The following is a 6,672-nucleotide window of genomic DNA, read 5'->3' on the forward strand; positions in this document are numbered from 1 at the left end:
GACCCAAAGTGATCTTGGTTTCATCCCAACATGTGCAGAATTAGTTGGGCACTGCAAAATTTGATAAACTTATTTTTGGGGGAGAAGAGGGCAAGGCACTCCACTCAATTGCACTGCCCTAGGCTAGCTGAAAGTAAAAGAAAACCAAAATCTTGGTCATTGTTGAGTAATCCATGCTGAAAGTGAGAATTGTGAATATTCTGTGAAAATAAAATTGAAATTTACTGTCCCCCATATCAGTCAAAACATTCTGCTGAAATTTTCAAAGTTAAAGCATGAAGGACATTGTTATTTAGCTAAGGCACCAGTATGAGAAGTGTTTGAACTGCACACAGAACACATCAGCCATATATTGGAAGAAAGGTAAAATAGTGATTTTTAAAATAAATATATTTAATATACATCTGTGCCCTTGTAACCTCCAGGCTTGAATAGTACCATGTTTTCCTGGCTGATCTTTGCCTTCCATCTTTCATAAATGTGAGTTCATCCAAATTCTGCTATCTATATCTTTACTTGTGCTAAGCCATATCCATCCTTTCCCTCTGTGCTTACTGACTTAGCTCTCCAGCAATACTTCAATTTTAAAATTCTCATTCACATTCCCATCTCTCTGTCCTCCTTGAAACCATTTGTTACAACAACCCCTTTTGCTCATCTGTCTTAATATCTCCTTGTGTGGTTTAGTGTCAAATTTATTTCTCAATGGACTGTGAAGCACGTTTTTCCATTTTGCTACACCAAATATCTTGTACAAAATGCAAATTGTCTTCTTAAGATTTTCCTTTTCAGTGCATTCTAGACAGCCAAAACTTGCACAGTCCACTATTTATTAATATAAGAATATCACCTGTTCGAGGATGTTCCAATGTGTAAGAGTATAAGATGGTGACCATTGGTTTGAAACCATGGACCAGTTGTTGGTGGAGTCACTGTCTTACTCCCAATTTCCAACCATACACACCTTACACAGCAGATATCACAGTGAGGAGAATTACTTCTGTGGCCTATGAATTCACCGCATTATGTGGGTGGTCAGTGATATACACACATTAAATTTGAAGTCATGAATTTTGCAGGTAAATGGTTATCTTATGGCATTTTTAAAATAATTGCTGCAGGCAGGGAGACATACCAGAAGAGGCTCGCGGGGCTGAATGGCCATCTCTTACTATTTCCCAAGTGCAGAAAGGAAGGATATGGGATAGTTAATCCTCTGTGTTCCTGGAATATTGAGAGCCAGCCAGCAACATTCCCTCTATTTTTCAATAGTCGTGAATTACATTTTGTGTTCCTTACTTACAGATTTTACTTGGATTGTTATGATAATTAATTGTTGAAAATTGAGAATAGGTCATTATCTGACCATTCTGTCCTCCTTACATGGCAGATTCTGTTATCCACTTGGCAAATTCCTGACAAAGACTCACCTTCTCAAGAATTCACTGAGTGTGCAATCACATCATGGACTAGTATTCTGCCTCTCCATGTACAGTACTTTACTCCACAGTAACCGTGTGTTTTGTATTGAATTCTGTTCTGCAAATGAAACCTCTGAAGAATTCCTGCGTTGAAACTTGGTTACTTGAATGAAGAAGCCCTTGCTATGGTAGAGGCCACAGGCTTTCATTCTGATGTAATAAACCGAAAACTTGATCTCCATAATAGAAGCTAATGCATGGGCTCTTGTTGTACAATGATAGTGCCCCTATGTCTGTACAGGAGGCCTGGGTTTAAGGTCTACCTACTCCAGGGTATCACAACATCCCTGAACAGGTTAATTAAGATACTTAAGTAACTTACCCTCTAACTCTTGGAGAGATGTTGAGAACCAGGCTAATGTTCTGGGAATATGGGTTCAAATCCCATTATACCATTTGATGAAATTAAGAAGGTTTGAGTACAAGAGTAGGGAAGTCTTACTGCAAATGTACGATGTACTTTTGAGACCGCATCTGGTCTCTATGAGCAGTTTGGACCCCCTGTTTAAGGAACGTTATCATTTCATTGTAAGCAGTTCAGAAGAAGTTCAGTAAGGTGGATCCTGTTAAGGAGAGATTTTCTTATGAGCAAGCGCTAAACAGTTTGGGACTGTACTCATTGGAATTCAGGAAACTGAGAGGTTATCTCATTGAAGCATATAGAATTCTTGAGGGGCTTGACAGGGTAAACACTAGAGGATGTTTCCCTCATGGGCGGCTAGAAGCAGAGGGCATAGTCTCAAAGTAAAGGGGCACCAATTTAATACTGAAATGAGAAGGACTTTCTCCTCTCAGAGGGTTGAGAGTCTTTGGAACTCCTTGTCATGGAGAACTGTGGAGCCAGAGACATTGTGTTTTAAAAGGCTGAGATAGATTCTCAATCATTAAGGGAATCAAGGGTTACAGAGAAAGGACAGGAGAATGAATGTGAAGAATATCAGATCAGCCATGATACTATTGAATGGTGGAGCAGGCTCAAGGGGCCGAACAGCCTCCTCTTATGATCTTATGTAGGATTCCCTAAACCAACTTGGAAACAAGGGAACAGTCAATATCAGACATCTTCCACAGTGAAAATTATATTTCACAATGTTCATTGATGTAAAATTGTAAATTAGGTAAAGTATTGAATGCCAAGTTTAATGAGTTCCAGGGATGTTTGCTAACATTCACAATCACTGTTGTGTTAAAACAGGATGGATATGTGTAGCAGTTTCAAAGTTAGGGGCAACATTGAGGTTTATCACCTGTCAGTGATTAAATGGCAATCTCCCAGATGGTGAGAAAATCAGTTTCTAATGTAGATATCACAAGTGCTTAGCTAGTGAATGTCAATGAAAACTCTTGCAGTAAATGCAAGCACATGAAGAGCAGCATCCTTGGATTAAATGGGGATTTAATTAACCACGGTAATAAAGGCGAAGTCACAAGACAAGTAAGGATGGTGGAAACATTAGAATAAAAAGAAGCTCATCGATTGAATAAAACACACATCAGATTGTAATTTATTGAATAAAAACAAAATACTATGGATGCTGAATGTCTGAAACAAACACATTGAATGGTGAAGAAACTCAGCAGGAAGGATTGGAATTTTGCAGGAATTTTTATTGCTGCTCTGTCAGATCATCTAATTCAGCATTAATCAGGAATTGAACTTAAGAGATGTCCATGCCTTTGTGGCTTTGTACCTTACTTTTATGCAGGGAATACAGGGATACAGACTTTTGCTGTGCTTTCTATGATATATGTATGTTTGGTAGCACCTATGACTCTTTATACTGGATTCAAAATGTTAACTCTATATCTTTCTGCACAGATGCTACCAGACCTGCTGGGTTTCTCCAGCATTCTCTCTATATGTTTGCAATGTTATTGTTTATTGAAGGGGCCAAATTTCTTTTCATGTTTGATTATTTAATAAATACCTCATTGTTCTAATATCTATTTGCATTCCCTGAAGTAAAATTTAATATATTGTATACCTCTGTGATATTTCATCATTTCGGGCATAAGCCCTTCATCAGGAAGGGCTTCATCAGCCCTTTCCTGATGAAGGGCTTATGCCCGAAACGTCGAATTTCCTGTTCCTTGGATGCTGCCTGACCTGCGCATTTCCAGCAACACATTTTCAGCTCTGATCTCCAGCATCTTCAGACCTCACTTTCTCCTCGATGTTTCATCATTGTCATTTTCATTCTAGGTTAAAAAGCCCCACTTGCTCCAATCTTTACTCAAAATCAATCCTCTAACACCAAGGACTGATCTTGTGATACTTGGTTTTTATGGGTTTTATGAGTTGAATGTTTCCTTTATGTCCTTATGACCAAAATCAAATTCAGTGTACAGTACAATTTTCGTATAATAGCTTCTAGCTTATACTCAGTTGATCTCGTAGTGTAATACAACATTCTATGTGTTTTGTCAGATTGTTTCACAGTGATTTGATATGTTCCTTGTAATCATATGTAATGCATTTGAAATGGGCTATAAATACTGTAACTTATTCCATTACAATCACTGACACATTGTTTAGTTTTTGCAATATTAATTGTTTACAATTGACTTTGTATCATTTTGAGAGCTGTGGAAAGAGCTGTAAAAACACACTATAACAGAACAGTTAAACCTGGATGAAACAGAAGATGGAGCTATTGAACTATGAGTATCTTGAATGTTCAGTGAAACCACACTGAGAATGAAATATCATCCAATCGAACTCGGGTTGTCAATATCAGCACATGTTGATATCAGTACATGTTCTCTGTTTGTCAAAAGAAAATTGGACAATTATCTGAAGGGAAAAAAATTGAAAGTAGCAGGGAAAAGGTAGGGCACTGTGACCAGGTGAATTGATTTTGGAGAAAGCTAGCACAATCACTTTGGGCTGAATGGCTTCCTGTGCTATAGATATTCTATCATGCCATGTTCAAACGATTTTGCATTTCTTAAACATGCAATAAAAGCTGCCACTTGACGTGTTTGTCTTCTTTCAGTAAGTTGATAGCACTTCCTGATAAAACCCTGTTCTTGAGGGCAATACTGGGAAGCCATTCACTCCTTAATCTCAGAGATGAGGTTCTATTTACGCCACATGCAATCCTTCTCTTTTGCCAAATTCTAATGACTCCACTGTGTATAGTGTCTTGGCATTGAGAAAAGCAGTAACTGATGTAATGGAAAAGACACTGTCACTGGTTTGGGAGGGCAAAGACGCACAAACAGCAATATGATAACAGCCAGTTCATCTGTTTTAGTGATATTAGATGAGGGATAAATATTGGCTAGACCCCAAGAATTCCCCTACCTTTCGTTGATATAGTGCTATGGAATATTTCTGTCAGTCTGACAGAAGATGGATTCTCAGTATAATGTCATTTAGTAGATTATGATTCCAGCAATCGAGCACTCCCTCAGTACTGCACTGGAATGTCAGCCTAGATTTTGTGCTCAAGTCTCTGGAGCGGGATTTGAACCCACAACCTTCTAAATGATTGCCTCCAGGCCAGATAATTCTAATAACTCAGCACAATCTTCGGGAATTCAGATTTCTTCCTGAATGTTATGGCTGAGCATATTGGACTTGGTTAGAAAATGTGAAGATTGCCAAATAACTCCACAGAGGCTGGTACCCCATCACCAAGTCAGCCTTTATTACATATGGAGAGTCCCTGACACTGCTCCAGCTCCCTCAGAGCCAGCTCTCAGAGTGAACAGGATGGCTGACACTATTGGTTTTTTTTCTTTTTTTTGTTCTAGCAGTACACACTGGATGCATCTCGTCCACATCCTGCACTTCCGCCCTCAGACCCCACCCCTCCAACCATAACAAGGATAGAACGCCCCGGTGCTCACCTTCCACCTTATAAACCTTCGCATAAACCAAATCATCCGCCGACATTTCCGCCACCTCCAAAAAGACCCCACCACCAGGGATATATTTCCCTCCTCACCCCTTTCTGCCTTCCGCAAAGACCGTTCCCTCCGTGACTACCTGGTCAGGTCCACGCCCCCCCTACAACCCACCCTCCCATCCTGGCACTTTCCCCTGCCACCGCAGGAACTGTAAAACCTGTGCCCACACCTCCTCCCTCACCTCTATCCAAGGCCCTAAAGGAGCCTTCCACATCCATCAAAGTTTTACCTGCACATCCACTAATATCATTTATTGTATCCGTTGCTCCCAATGCGGTCTCCTCTACATTGGGGAGACTGGGCGCCTCCTAGCAGAGCGCTTTAGGGAACATCTCCGGGACACCCGCATCAATCAACCTCATCGCCCCATGGCCCAACATTTCAACTCCCCATCCCACTCTGCCGAGGACATGGAGGTCCTGGGTCTCCTTCACCACCGCTCCCTCACCACCAGACACCTGGAGGAAGAACGCCTCATCTTCCGCCTCGGAACACTTCAACCCCAGGGCATCAATGTGGACTTCAACAGTTTCCTCATTTCCCCTTCCCCCACCTCACCCTAGTTCCAAACTTCCAGCTCAGCGCTGTCCCCATGACTTGTCCGGACTTGTCCTACCTGCCTAGCTCCTTTTCCACCTATCCACTCCACCCTCTCCTCCCTGACCTATCACCTTCATCCCCTCCCCCACTCACCCATTGTACTCTATGCCACTTTCTCCCCACCCCCACCGTCCTCTAGCTTATCTCTCCACACTTCAGGCTCACTGCCTTTATTCCTGATGAAGGGCTTTTGCCCGAAACATCGATTTCTCTGCACTTTGGATGCTGCCTGAACTGCTGTGCTCTTCCAGCACCACTAATCCAGAATCTGGTTTCCAGCATCTGCAGTCATTGTTTTTACCTACCTGGATGTGGGCAGCCAGCTCAGTTAGTCCCCTCCCTGAGGCAAAATGGAGAGTCCCTCACACTGCTCCAGCTCCCTCAGAGCCAGCTGTCAGAATGAGCAAGATGCCTGACACTATTGTTTTTTCTTTAGAGTGAACAAGATGTCTCACACTTTCATTTTTTTTGCTTTTTTTTTAACCCCCACACTACCGCCTAACTGCGGTAGTGCTTATTTTTTTCCCCAGCACCCATGGTGTGTGTGTGTGTGTGCAGGTGTGAGACACAGTGAGAGACACAAGGGGCATGAATCTTTATTCAATTTCCTTCACCAGGAAGATAGGAAAACACCCGAGTGGCCAGTGACAAGCAGTGCCCTTCACAAAAGGGCAAT

This window comes from Hemiscyllium ocellatum, chromosome 37 (genome assembly GCF_020745735.1).
Source record: "Hemiscyllium ocellatum isolate sHemOce1 chromosome 37, sHemOce1.pat.X.cur, whole genome shotgun sequence".
NCBI classification, from domain to species: domain Eukaryota; kingdom Metazoa; phylum Chordata; class Chondrichthyes; order Orectolobiformes; family Hemiscylliidae; genus Hemiscyllium; species Hemiscyllium ocellatum.